Genomic DNA, 14,158 nt, shown 5'->3' on the forward strand with positions numbered 1-14,158 from the left:
CTCATGCATAAGCTTTGGAACCTTCCTCAGAAGCAAAATCGCACTCTAAGACCAGTTTCTATAGCCAGGATTAGGAAACTTTAATCCATCCTGGCCCTGCACACTACTTGACTAGCCTTTCATCTTACCTCCACCTTTCATGTTGTGTGCAGCATCACACATGGCTTTCCATGCATTTTTTTTTTTCAAACTGTACATCAACATATGGATCACCATCCAACAGGAACTCACTAGAGAACATTACATGTATGCTTTGCTCCAGATGATTCCATATCCCTGTTTTGGGAGAATGTTTGCTGTTTTTAATTCTCTCATGGATCCCACTTTTGCATATTTTTTTTTGTTGTGGCCCTTCCTCTCATTCCAATTTCCTAAGGGCAACTCTACTAGAAGCAAAACAACTCCAAACATAGATGTATAGATTATAATGGGCATGCAGACATCTCCACCATGATGCAGTCATGCACCCAAGACAAGGGGTAAGACTTAACTAGTGGAATGTATACTCCTCAAACATTTTAGCTATGTTTTTCAGGTGTGATTAATGTTTTAGGAAGGAATATCTCTTCTATGCACTAACATTCTCATTGCAAAATTCAGTAATTTAGTTCATGTGCTCTATATATGTGAAAACATCCAGAATTTGCCTTGATTTGGGGTGCATTTGTTGTAGTACATCCTGAAAGTTAGTGTTTGAAGTGCACAACTGATATATTTTGCATTCTTTTCATGACATTTTGTTCCCACCGTAATGACTTTTTGATGACTAAAAAGAATAATAAACACGCAGTCAATATGTTTAACTGTTGGCTTAATTTATTTTGGGAGGACTTTTCAGGGTGCCAGCCAATGGAATTTTTATTTCTCATACCCAAGCAAAGAGCAGTAAGCATGAGCAAAATATCAAGAGCCAATAACAACACTACTCTCACGAGGATCCAGACATTATTTTTATTTAGTGTTTATTCATTAAGTATGTTCATTCTAACAATGATGTGCACTTTTTCATAACGATGAAAACATCAAACAGGCTTCCTAAAATACTCAGTGTAGTCATGTGACTTCAAATTTAATTTCAGTTTATCATGTGAATTTTAACAACATTACAATGCTAAAATAGTTGCCAAATCTTTAAATACACTTCTAAACAATAAAAAAAAAAACTTAACAAGGAAAAAAGCAATAGTGTTTTAACATATTAAGTTATTTCATAAGAAAGAGTAAAATGTCAAGCAGCATGGTGCTTTAACATGCTACTATTTGAAATATTGTCATTCACACCTGGGGGCATCCCATTATCTAAACTGAGCTGACAAAGACGTTGTCTATACTCTCGTCATGACCCATCCCTCAAGTTGACTTCTACATTCTGTTAAAAACATGGGGGGGGGGTATAAAAAAAAGTTGTGCTTTTTTCACTATATTGGTTCTCTTTGTCTGTCATTGTTCATGTCCTATATGTGCTCCAAAATTCTCCTCCTCCGGATCCTCATAGTTTTGCTTGTATAGAAAGAAGTACAATTTTTACACGTAGCTAAGTAAAGCTAAATTTTGTGACCTAAATTAATGGTTGGTACTATTGCTAGTGCATTTGCTGTCTGTAATCCTCCATAGTATTACCTTCAAAAATATATTGACCCTGATTACAAGTAACGCATTTAAAGGTCCCCATCCTTTTAATTTTTGAGATATCATTGCTCTTGTTATAGCTCTCCAGTTCCTCAAAGTTTTGTCCCCTTTTGTGTATTGTAATAGGTTTTCTCCCCACTATCTTTGAAACTTCAGGAAAATGAAAAGATAAGCACCATTTGTTGTTCAAAATATTTGAATCTGTTTTAGACTAGTTTGTTATATCTGACTACTATTGCCACCTCAAAATTGGCAACTTTTAACTTACTTGAAGAATTATTAAGGTTGTTAACTTGCCCAAGTAACTGTGTATACTTGTGCCCAACCTTTAGATAATCGTTCTGTGAATATCAGACAGAAAATTATCAGCGTATCCTTAGTCTGAAAAATTCTTTCAAATAAAAGTCTCATAATCAAAGGTCAAATGTGCCAGTTTTACAAGCTGACATTTCACTAAACTTTCCTTTTGACTGTGGGAATGTTAGTACTATAATGGAGATAAGTATTTGAGAAGGTTGGCTTCCTAAAGATACTAGAATTGAAGTTCTTTTTAATCTTGCTTTTTCCTCAAAGTAATATCTAAAGACTGAATTTAGTCCATAGAATAATTGTGTAAACTTTTAGAGGAGTAATTGTTTAAATTAATTTTGGGGTTGTATATAATTTTCCCTTGGTATCTGCCCAAAGCGCACAAATGTCACCTAAAAATCTAGTACAAAGTTTCTAGCAATTTAAGAATTGCGAATTAAACATATACTGGTATCCTTGCATATATCTGTTGCAGTATTCATCACATATAGGATAGCACATCTGGTTAGTATACCAAAATCTTTACATCCTCTTATCGTCATTTGTCAGCTGTATGTTCCCGCCCAGGCTTTGGGGCATAAAGGTGAGTATGTACACTGAATACTCAGAACTTCTTTGACATTTGCCTGAATGCCCTTAATGTACCAAACCATTTACATAGAAGTGCCCCACTGGAGTTGTTTTTACTTTTTACTTGTATTTTTGGATTTCTTGTCATCCAGAAAAGGAAAATGTCTGTCTGTCTGTCTGTGTGAGGCAGATTCCCCATAAAGACACTCATGAGAAGTGTTTATTTTACTTGGGTGCTTCACACAATCATACTCTGTGATTTTTGTCAGGCTTTTGTCCCTAAAATGCTTTGCAGCCATCTGTTATCTTTACAATTACCTTGAGAACCAATGAGCCAATCTCAAACTTTTGTCCAAGGATACTATGGCCAAATCCACTTGACATTTTCAGAAGAAAGTCAAGTCTGTCTGTCTGAATCTGCTACTGGCCAGCCTCTGCCAGATATCTCTCTTGAAGTCAGTGAAGATCCCAAAGACCATCCAGTGCTGATAACCAGATTCCTGTGCCGTGACCCTATCAGAGACTGGAACATAACCAGCCTCCCATACGTCCTCTTTGGCTATGCAAACATCTGCCATGGACATTGAGTGGGAGCCATGGTTTATCATTGACAAAGGGCCTAGGGAGATTTCCTAGATTCTGGCTATGGAAGAAGTTCTTGGCACCCTTTATTGAGTTTAGTCATGGCTCAGAGCCTCCTAGGTTAGTTTTCTGCTACTACTTCAATGGGATGTCAGCTTTAACCAAGCACAATTCCTTCCACTGCTAAGGCTTCTCAGTTGAAATGTCAGTATTTTAACCAGGGGTTGTCCAGTTCCCTGATGGCTTTAAGACTTCCTCCTCATGGGGTCTCTCTTCCTGATTCCCCTTGGTCTTTTACTCCAGTCAAAAGGACTAGGGAGTTTCATTCTTCAGCTGAGGAGATGGACTAAGAGTATGGTATCATTGGGCTACTCCACACAGATTACCTCGCCTTTGGACTGCGGGTCTGAGGAAGAGTATTCCTTGAGTCCTGACTCGCCCTTTGAGGAGTTGGTCATTTGGAGAGACTGTAGTTTTCGTTATGGACCATTTTAAGTGAGACTGCTCACAAGTCTGTGATATTCAACAGAGAGATTATGAGCTTTTGCAGAGGGAATTTCAAAAACTATTGGATGCCTTGTTGGATGCCTTGTTGGGTACATTTGCAGGAGCTTCTTTGGCCACTAACTCTTTTCTTTTGGGCCCTAAGAAACCTGACCATTTTTATAAGGTGCCTGGGGCCTTTAAGTCCTCTAAAAGTCCTCCTTCAGACTCTGCTGTGGTCTCTTTCTGCTGACAAGCCCGCGAAGCTTTTACCCTCTTCCAAACTTCCTTCTGATAAGGATAGTTTGGCTGTGGAGAAACTGCGAAAGTGTACACTTATGACAATTTGGCCTTTAGGGCCATTAGTTATCAGACTCGCATGACCGGGTATGTTTTGGCCATTTTGTTGCAACATGGGGGTGGAGGGAGATTTTGTCTGACCTTCCTGATTCTGAAGAAGACTGCTGCCCTGTCCTTGTTGAGCACAACTTCTCAGGTTGCCTGTCACTCCAAATGTAGATATAATGCAGCTGATTCATCCCCCAGGGCTGCTGCTTCTGGCTCTGGTATGATGAGGTACTCTTTGCTTTACCTCCAGGCTCTACCTGATGACATTAAAGCCAAGTTACTGGATACAAGATAAAGGTAATATGATGCAGGATCTGAAACAAATTTTGTTTCACCCATACACAAATTTCAGAGAAACTATCACGCTAAGTCTGACTTTGTGGGTAGACAGCCTCATTAGCCTTCTGAGGGGAAGAGTTTCTAATTATATATTTAGTGATGATCCCACCCAGACAGATATTCCTCAACCTCCTGCAGACCAACTTGCTCATTTTTGTCTGGGCTTCTGCAAGATTTACTGGATAAGGACACCATTCAATCTATTCCAGACTCCCAAAGAGGAACAGAGTTTTATTCCAGAATGTTTCTGGTTCCCATAAAAGAGGGATCTTTGAGACCAGTCCTGGACCTTACCTTTCTAAATACTTTTCTAAAGATTCCTTCTTTCAGGATGCTCTCCCTCCAGACTCCTTTTCCCGTCTTACTTCCACAGACCTTTCTGGTCTCTTAGACCTAAAGGACTTGTAACTTCATATTCCCATTCATCCTGTCTTCAGGAAGTTTGTTTATTTTTGTTTCTTCCTCTCATTTTCAATTCTTTGCTTTGCTCTTTGGTCTTTCCATGTTCAAGGGTGTGCATCAAATGTCTGACTCCTGTCATAGCCTTTTGCAGGCTTCAGGAAGTCCAGATATCCCCCCTACCTGGATGACCTTCAGTCTCCATCTCTTTTCAGGTTTCTACAGAATCTGCACTTTACCATGCTCATTCTGCGCAGTATGGGATTCACCATCAATCTCCAGAAGAAGAGTCAGACTCCTGGTCTCTGCATTTCCTCTTTTGCAGGGAATTTGAGCCATGGACATTATAGAATATACCATTCCCGTATTCCCTTTTGCCAAGCTTCATAAGAGGAAACTTTAATGGTACCTGAAGGCAGTTTGACTCCAGCAGTGCCATCGTCTGGAATTTCCAATCCCCTTCCTTTGTCTCAGACTTATTTCTCTGGTGGATTTGGCAGTTCTCTCTTAATCTGGGACTACCTTTCCAGATTTCTACACCTACTCAACAGCTGTTCAAAGATCTGTCTGATCTACAGTTGTGTGGGGAGCCTTTTCCAACAATTTGAGAGTTCAGGGTCAATGGCCCCTTCTTCAAAGGTCACACCACATTACCATAAAGGAAATTAGGCCACTTGTTCTTGTTCTTCAGGCTTCCACTCTATTATCTAACAGACCCTTTAAAGGTCTGTACAGATGACACCACAGTCATGTGGTACATCAGTAAACAAAGGGGCACAAGGTCTCACCTTTGCAGACTAGCCCTTCAAGCCTGGAGTTTGGCTATCCATTGGTTAAGTCTTCAGGCAGTTTACTTTCCTTCAGAATGCAACTTTGTGGTAGACACACTGAGCAAGTCCAGCACGCAACGTCATGAATGGTTGCTTCACAGAGAAGTGTTTCAGGATGTAGTACATCAGTGAGGTATTCCTCAAGTCTATCATTTTTCCTCCCTCTGTACAGGCAACTTCATCCCTTCTATTTGAGTCCCAAGTGCTGACATGGAATGTGGATGCCATGTTTGTTTCTTGGAAGGGAATGTTTCCAAAGGCTTACCATCTACTTCCCAAGATTCTACACAAGATCAGGGAGGACTCTTAAAGAATCTTGCTGGCCACTCTTTTTTTTTTTTTTTGGCACTGACGGCCCTGTTTCCCCCCCTCTCTTTCATTGACCAGGGGCAACAATCAAAGGTTACCTCACCAGATGGATCTTCTCACACAAGACAAAGGATCTCTAATTCACACTCACTTGTCCACTCTTCAATAGACATTTTGACTGATAGGATTTTGATTCCACTCAGACATTGCTTTTCTGAGGGCATGCTTAGGGCACTGCAGGGTGGCAAAGAAACCCACTAACAGAAGATCCCATATGGTTAAATAGAAAAGATTTTATGTTTGTCTCAAACATCACCAGGATCCCTTCTCAGTGGTGGACACTTTTTGATCCTTTCTTACTTAAGTGAACTGCTCCCTGCTAGCTTGGAGTGTTCTTCTCTTAAAGCTCACTTTCAATCTCTGCATTTCTGCTTTTGAACCCCGCCTTGGCCTTTCATTTTGAGGTTAAATTCCTTAAATGCCCCCATTCCTCCCTGTTGGGACCTTTTAATTTTGTCCATGAAAATCTGACTCTGGCTCCTCCTGAGCCTGCTCATTATTGTTTATAACACTGTACCCGGAACACCTTGTTTTATTAATTGCTTTTACTTCAGCCATGAGAGTGTCTGAACTTCTGGCTCTGATGGCATCTCCTGCCTTTTTGATTTTTCATAGGGACAGGGTGTCTCTGTACTAATCCTTCTTTTATGCTCAAGGTGGTCAATGAATGGTCTCTTAATCAGTCTATACAGCTCCCTTCCTTTTCTCCTTCTCCACAATCTGCTAGTGAGAAGGTTCTTAACACCTTGGATCTACATAGACGGCTTAAGTATTTTTGTTGAGATGAAAGATATCGGCACATCTGAACAGCTTTTTGGTTCTTTTCATTCTAGGACTTTGGGTTTGCTGGTTTCTAACACGTTTCCATCTTCTGGATTTGTAAGGCCATTTCCTTTTGTTACTCTCTTTTTTTGGTAAACCACTTTCTGCTACAGTTCAAGCTCATTCTGCAAGGGCAGTAGCCTCTTCTGGAGATTTCTTCAAGGGTTTAAATACTAGATCCTTCCTTGAAGCTGCTACTTGGTCCTCTGTCTACACTTTTACTAAACAATTAAAAGTTGGGTGTCATTCCCAGGTCCAGGGCGAGATTCGCTAGGGCTATCCATGAGTTTGTGGAGGGTTGCTCTGTGCAATCCTTCTCCCATACTTTTACAGTAGCTTTGCCGCTTTCCCATATGTAATGAATACTGCAACAGTGATACGGAAGGACATAGCATAGTTCTGTAAAATCTTACCATAGCAGTAGATGCTCTTTTTCAGTGTCACAGCATTCAAACCCTCTCTTCTGCCCCTTCTTTCTTCTTTCAGGAGCACTTTGTTGGCTATGGGGTCTTTACCACCAAACCTATTTCTCTTTTGTCTCTTTTCCTCCTAGATGTACATGCTCTTTCTCTTGGGTTTGCTCTAGTTCTCCTGGGGTACTCAAATTCTGAGTATTCAATGTACATATGTCACCTTTGTCCTATGCTTGAGCCAAACACATATGGCCTATCTACTGTGCTGGGAGGATGTTGGGGCTTTGGTACACTGACTGGACATTAGGCTATCTTTGGCAGGCGATTGCATACATGATGAATATTGTAACAGTGAAAAGGGATCTACTATCATGGTAAGATTTTATACAAACCCCGCAATACCAACTTAGCATAAATAGAGGTACAGGTGGCCTCCAATGCAACTCCTTGTATATTTTTGAGAGAGAATTTTATTAACAAATAGAGAATTATTTATTGGTACTTGTTCCAGAAACTGTGTGTGCCTCTGTTGCCTTATTTTTTGCTATTGCAATTACTCTTTTAGCTGCCTCCTTACCAATCAGTATTACTACCTAACCTGTTCCATCATTTCTCTCTCTCACTTTTTCTGCAGTCTTCCTTTTTTTTTTTTTCTTTTCTTGATGACTTCCCCGACATCTGCATTTCACCACCAGCTTTCCTTGTATGCCTTATTTCCATACTTGTCTCAGCTGCCTACTCTTGTGCTTTCTCGTCTGTCAAGTTCCAGGACTTTGGCTTGGACTGACCTTTTAAAGTCTTACCTGACCACACTTCCAGCTGATTGTGCAAACAGTTGTTTATGTTGTGGGGTGACTGTTTCAATGAGGGTGACTTTGCAAGCACTGTTTCTACTCCAATGCCCTTTCCTTACTAGGGGTCTACTTGAGTTGCATGTTGGCCACTGTTGTATGTAATCTTGCTCGTCTCTCTTGCTGAACCATTTGTTTGCCTCCATCAAAGCCATTTTCCAGCCTGAAGCTGAGACTGGCCTCTTCTCCTTTATTCCTTTTGCCCCACCCATATGGATCCATATCCTGTTCTGTCTGTCCCGATATGAGCATTCAGATCTTCCATTCTCGACAACAACTTGTGTTTCCTGCTTTAACTTGTAGGTCCTGCAACTTCGACCTAAATGTATTCTTTTCCATGCCATCGCAACCCTGCTGTGGGGCATAGGCTAAGATTATGAATATTGCCCTGCCATTACACTGGAGTCTGATTTGGCATGTCTGTCACTAATTCTGATGATATCCCTCACTGTCTTCTAATGCCTCTTCCTCACTTAAGTTCCCACACCATTTCTAGTCTGTCCTCCATCCCTTTGAGTAGTAGGCACTATTCAAAGTCAAGTGGCTTTGCTGCACTTCTTCCACCTTGTATTCTGGATACACACACAATATGGTTGCCCCCTTACCATTATGCCATCCACTTCTAACTTGTGCCCTGCCAGCAAACCTATATTGAGTGTAGCAATCCTAGGTTCATTTTTGTCTGGTTGATTGGAGAGCTAGACATAAAACCAATGTAACCCAAGTTGGCCAACTGGACACTTTTGGCCAGTAGCTACTGAGCTTTATGAAGGGCACAAACTGGCCAGTAGGGGCACATAGACCCCCCCCCCCAACACCATTAGCATGGGTCAGATCCTCAATCCCCCTTATCATTGGCAAATACTCAGGCCCATTTTTGTAACATTGGTCAACATGACCAAATCACCTAGACCATTTTGTCACTATTGAGTAGTAGTGACATGGTGCATATTTTGTCATCCATGCTCTCCTATCCTACGGAGCACCACAGTTTCTGCCCAAAGCAGTTGGTCTTTACAATTCTTCCAACAGCCACCATCTAGAATCTCTGCTGCTGCCCACAGCTCCATTCTTGGGTGAGCTTGAAGTTTATACACCCAATATGTTTTTGGGAAGTAGAGATCCCCAAAGAGGCACAGTAAAAATATGCAAATTCTACAACAGCACTGGCAGAAGGGCAGGCTTGAACATTGTGTGGGAGACAAAACCCTTAACCATTATGACAGCTGTATCTACAGAGGAGAATTTATAGAAGTAATTAAAAAAATAAAGAATTCAGACAATGTAAATAAATCTTAACATCTGAATCCCAAACTATTAACACAGTAAGAAGTAATCCCATTCAACAAAGTGTAAGTAAATGACCTCTCTTGGCTAAAAGATGTTCTATTCCCTTACTGTCTCTGTCTTTTAAGACCAATGATAATTTTTCAGGAGTCCTTACAAGTGAAATGATACTCTTGGAGACGTATTTCAAACTGTATCTTGCAGCAGTAACACTAACATTTTAAATTTAACAACTAGCATCTCCAAGTCCCCAGGCAACATTTCCTGTGGCTTTAGTTTGAATTTTAGAAGATGCCTTCCTGTTTTTACAGTTGCATACTTCTGAGTGAGGGGGAAGAGTCCTAAGAAATGGACCAAATAAGGCATCATCATGTGACATTAATTTCATTTTAAGGAGCTTTACACTTTAATGCAGAGATTTGCACAGCTAAGAACCAGCAATTTGTATTAATTTTTTATTTACTTTGACATTTAACTGGGCATGTACCCTTTTAAATCAGAGACCCAGGGAGAAAAGCTCCACATAGAACAATTGTTAAATTACAAGTAACATAAAGTACAGAAAACATCAGATACATGACGGACACTGAGTACAAGAGTAACTAAAGATACACAAATATCTCAAAGTTGTGTACACAAAAATCAATCTGCAAGCAATTACAGATGCATAAGAATCTCTAAATACAGTAATCTGAAATTCCCAAAGAAAATAATAAAATAGAAAATAAAATACTGAGTAAAGAGTTGGAGAGGTAGGTACTAGGAAGAAAAGAGTTGAGAATAGATCTGCCTATGGGACTGAGGGGGCAGTAGTTACAGATGGGCCTGGGTGTTAGAAGTATTCAGAGAACAGAAAGCGCTTTTTTTTTTCTGTCGATCGGAAAGAGGTGAGAGTAATAAGCACGTGTAGTGAAAGGGGGTGCGAATGAAGTAGGTAGGGCATTAGGAAGAAGGATGAGGGGATGTTAGGGAGGAGACAATATGGTGAATTATCAGGGAAACAGTGAGAAGTGAGGGAAGAATAGAGGGGATGAAAGAAGTTAAGTTGGGTTTTGGCAGGAGAGTGCCAAGTGTCGAGTATTACCTTTTTAAGCTACATTACATTTACACAGTAGTCGGTGTACATCATCTTTATATCCAAAATTCTATGTACTTGTAATATTGCAGAGTTACTGAACATCTTTATGAATTTAATACTGTTTTAGTACAGTTTAACTAAATTTCAATGCATTTTCAGTTGGAAGAACCACACAACCATTTCATTTTTATATATTTCAGTAGTGCAATGATGTTGCTTTAAGGTACTATTTTAGGTAGGTTAGTTTAGATTGCTGGACTCTGGTCCATTTTTTCAAAACTAATATTTTAATTGGCTAGCTGTGTGTTTTTTTATATATATATATATATATATATATATATATATATATATATATATATATATATATATATATATATATATATATATGTATGTGTGTGATATATGTTTATATATATATATATATATATATATATATATATATATATATATATATATATATATATATATAGGTTAATTTCAGATAATCACACCTCCACACCTCCAAATGTTCGATTTTCATATGGCCGAGACCATATGTTGAACATTTGAATGTTTGAAAATGTGAAAATAAAATTAAAAAAAAAAATAATAAACTGTGTAAGCCCCCCTGCACTTGCCATGTGGGAGACCGCCCCTCCCCCACTATTTAAATATACCAACTCTGAGATCACACTACATTGCAGTAAAGGGAAATCTTCCCATTCTGCACTCTATGGAGATCCCCATTCAGACCGTTATAACTTTTAAAAGTTTGATCATATGGTCTACCATATGAAAGTTGAGCTTTTAAGTTTGATCATCTGAAGGGTATATATCTGTATGTATGTGTGTGTATGTATATGTATGTATATATATATATATATATATATATATATATATATATATATATATATATATATATATATATATATATATATTGGTGTGTTGTGTATATGGATATTGTGTGTAATGTTTAGCTTATTTTAAGCATGTGTAAATTTCAGTTTAATGTGTTTTAAGTGGGCCAGAGTGTTGGAGGGTTATTGCCTGTTTTGTGTATTATATGTTTAAACAAACTTAGTTTTTAGCAAGTTAATACATATAGTAGGCTTAGGAGAATTTTAGTAGCTATGATGATATGTAAAGGATATACATTAACTGCTGATGCACAAAAATATAGATAAAACATCTACAAATTGTACCAGATGTGATTATATGCTTTTAAGATGAAAAATGTGTGTGTATACACAAGTAAATGTACATATATGTTTGCATGCATTCTGTTGAGAACACAGAATACCAGCAACTGTTTTTATGTCCCAAATCTAGGAGTAAAGTGGTTGTTTGCAGATACATTGCTCATTGCTTTTTGTGAGGAAATGTTACTTTCAAATGCTTTTTATGAATAAATGTCACTTGCAGATGCTAGCGACACTTGCGGATCCATTATCAGGGATTCCAACACAAGTCTGCTTGCAATCTGCTATTGAAATGATGTGCAGTAAATTGGTGATATGTCAGTAAAATATGTAACAGCAGAGTTTACTGTGAATCACCTATGAGGTGATATTAAACAAAGGGTATGTAACCCAAAATAGCAGACACACTTGCATTTCATGGTGTGGGGTATTTTCTAACTAAATGCACAGCCTGGCATGGGAACCTTGACCAGTACAAACCCTGGAATACCTGGACTCTGACTGTGGGTACTTGGAGTACCAGGAACCTCTTGGTATATGTACCCAGGGGCCTATTCGTGAATGCACTTGTATTTATAAGACAACTTAACCACAACTTGAAGGTGCACAAATATTTAGAAGCCTTTGTAGAGAGACTGCTGCAGACCAACACACACATAGACCAAGATATAGTAGTCCATCAGTAGGGGAGTCTGGTTATAGCTAATTACTTTGGTAGCCTCCAGGAATAGACACACATGATAGAACTGCTGACCCCTCCAAAGACCACCAAAAACTCTAAGGATGATTATTTCAAAACGCATCTTGTTGCTTTTCAGAGGTATGATACATAGAATTATTGGACATAGTTTCACTGGGTCAACATTCTGTCTTAACTGACTCGGGAAACGCTCAACACTCAAAAGTGCATACGGGCATGGAACGTACTGATTAATGGATTATCAAAAACTAATTGAAGAACTGATGCCTACAGAGAGAATGCCTTCTGAAACTCAGTCATTTAAAATGTTATAATTGCTTATTTGTGTGACAAAAGGAGATACTGCCACCACAGCTATCTGGACTTTTGTAAATAATTATGTATCATTTGTGAATATCAACATGATTTATATAAGATGCTTGTGTTACAACTATATTAGAACCATACGTAATGTGTATATCAAACTAGGTTTGTACAGACATGTTAAAAAGGTATTTTATAAAGTGCTTGTACTTAAAGGTAACCACAGTGTGTTCTCTGCTGGAAGAGAACAGAAATGTGTATGCACTATTGTAGCTGTTTAAATGTATATTTTTTTAACAGTGGAAACTGGGATACAGGAGATTTAACTTCAGAAAAATAACTGAAATTAAATTACTTTATGGCTACGCCATAAAATATGGTATCTTTCAGTTACAATGCAGCAAGGAGACCGTGCCTAAAACTAGGGAGCTTTCTGTATTGTCTGTAGGATGTAATAATTACTAGTCTTGAAATGTGAAGGAATGTAACTATTTTATGATTTCCAGCATCTGCCAAAGATCTGAGGTCTAAGTACTGTCAGCTTCCAGCAGTGGGGGTTTTGCCCAGGATAGAGCGAGATGACAAGAAATCGTCACTCTGCAAGCTATCCCAGCAGTAATATTTGCAATATTTATTTTGAGGAGTCTTAGTGAGACGGGGCATTCTGTATTCTGTCTTGGACCTGACAAGATCCATTCACCACACATCTTCCTTGCTATGTAAGTTAGTTTCTAGGACAGTAACTCTCTCTCTTGGATATAGTCAGGAGTATAGTAAAGCTTGGTTTAGATATTTTCCTCATTTATTTGAGACTGCCCTGCAATAATGTTCTAAATATTTCCTGTGGTTTTGAACTCTGATGTCACTGTGAAATATATACAGAGTATTTTCTTTTTTTATGTATCAAATGTATTTAAACCTTTCATTGTGGCTGATCTGTCTAGAGATATTTAAGTTTTGAGAGTACTTGCATATTTATTTGGTGAGACTGTGTGGGCCACTCCTAATAGCCTAGCTCTTGGTCAAAATCTACCACTTATATTAATATTGCACAGTAAGATTGGATACCCTTTGTTAAGGGCCTTAATGTAACCGATGGGGAGTTGACTGTAGGCAGTGATAACTACTTTATAGTCTGGGCAGAAGGGGAATAGCTATTAAATCTGTGCCAGCCTCTCCCAGGTGTGTGTGTGTGTGTGTGTGTGTGTGTGTGTGTGTTTGTGTGTGTGTGTGTGTGTGTGTGTGTAAATCAGACCTCCAAGTGCATGCATCAGCTACTTGGGCATGGACACAAAGTACTGGTTGGACAGAGAAGGTGCTGGTAGATCTTAGCTTGGTCACTCAGCTGAGATCTCAACTCTATAGCTGTGCCAGTGGGGAGTCTTACTGGGGTTCTGGAGAAAGAGACAGAAATCAGCCCCGGACTGACTATGGTGTCTGTGTGCTCTTAGGGGAAATTGCACTTGATGCTGAGAGATGCATCTGGAAATGCTGTGAGCATACTTGTTATGCTCTGTGTATGTACCCCACTGTTGCCAGTGGTGAGGATTGAGGCTCATTCATTACTGGTACAGTGGTGGGTTGTCACATGGTTGCCAGAGGTGAGGATTGAAGCTCCTTGATAATCTGTCCATTGGTGGCTCATTACATATTTATTTTTTGGCAGTG

Source organism: Protopterus annectens, chromosome 13.part0 (genome assembly GCF_019279795.1).
Source record: "Protopterus annectens isolate FY-2018-M chromosome 13.part0, PAN1.0, whole genome shotgun sequence".
Classification (NCBI taxonomy): domain Eukaryota; kingdom Metazoa; phylum Chordata; order Ceratodontiformes; family Protopteridae; genus Protopterus; species Protopterus annectens.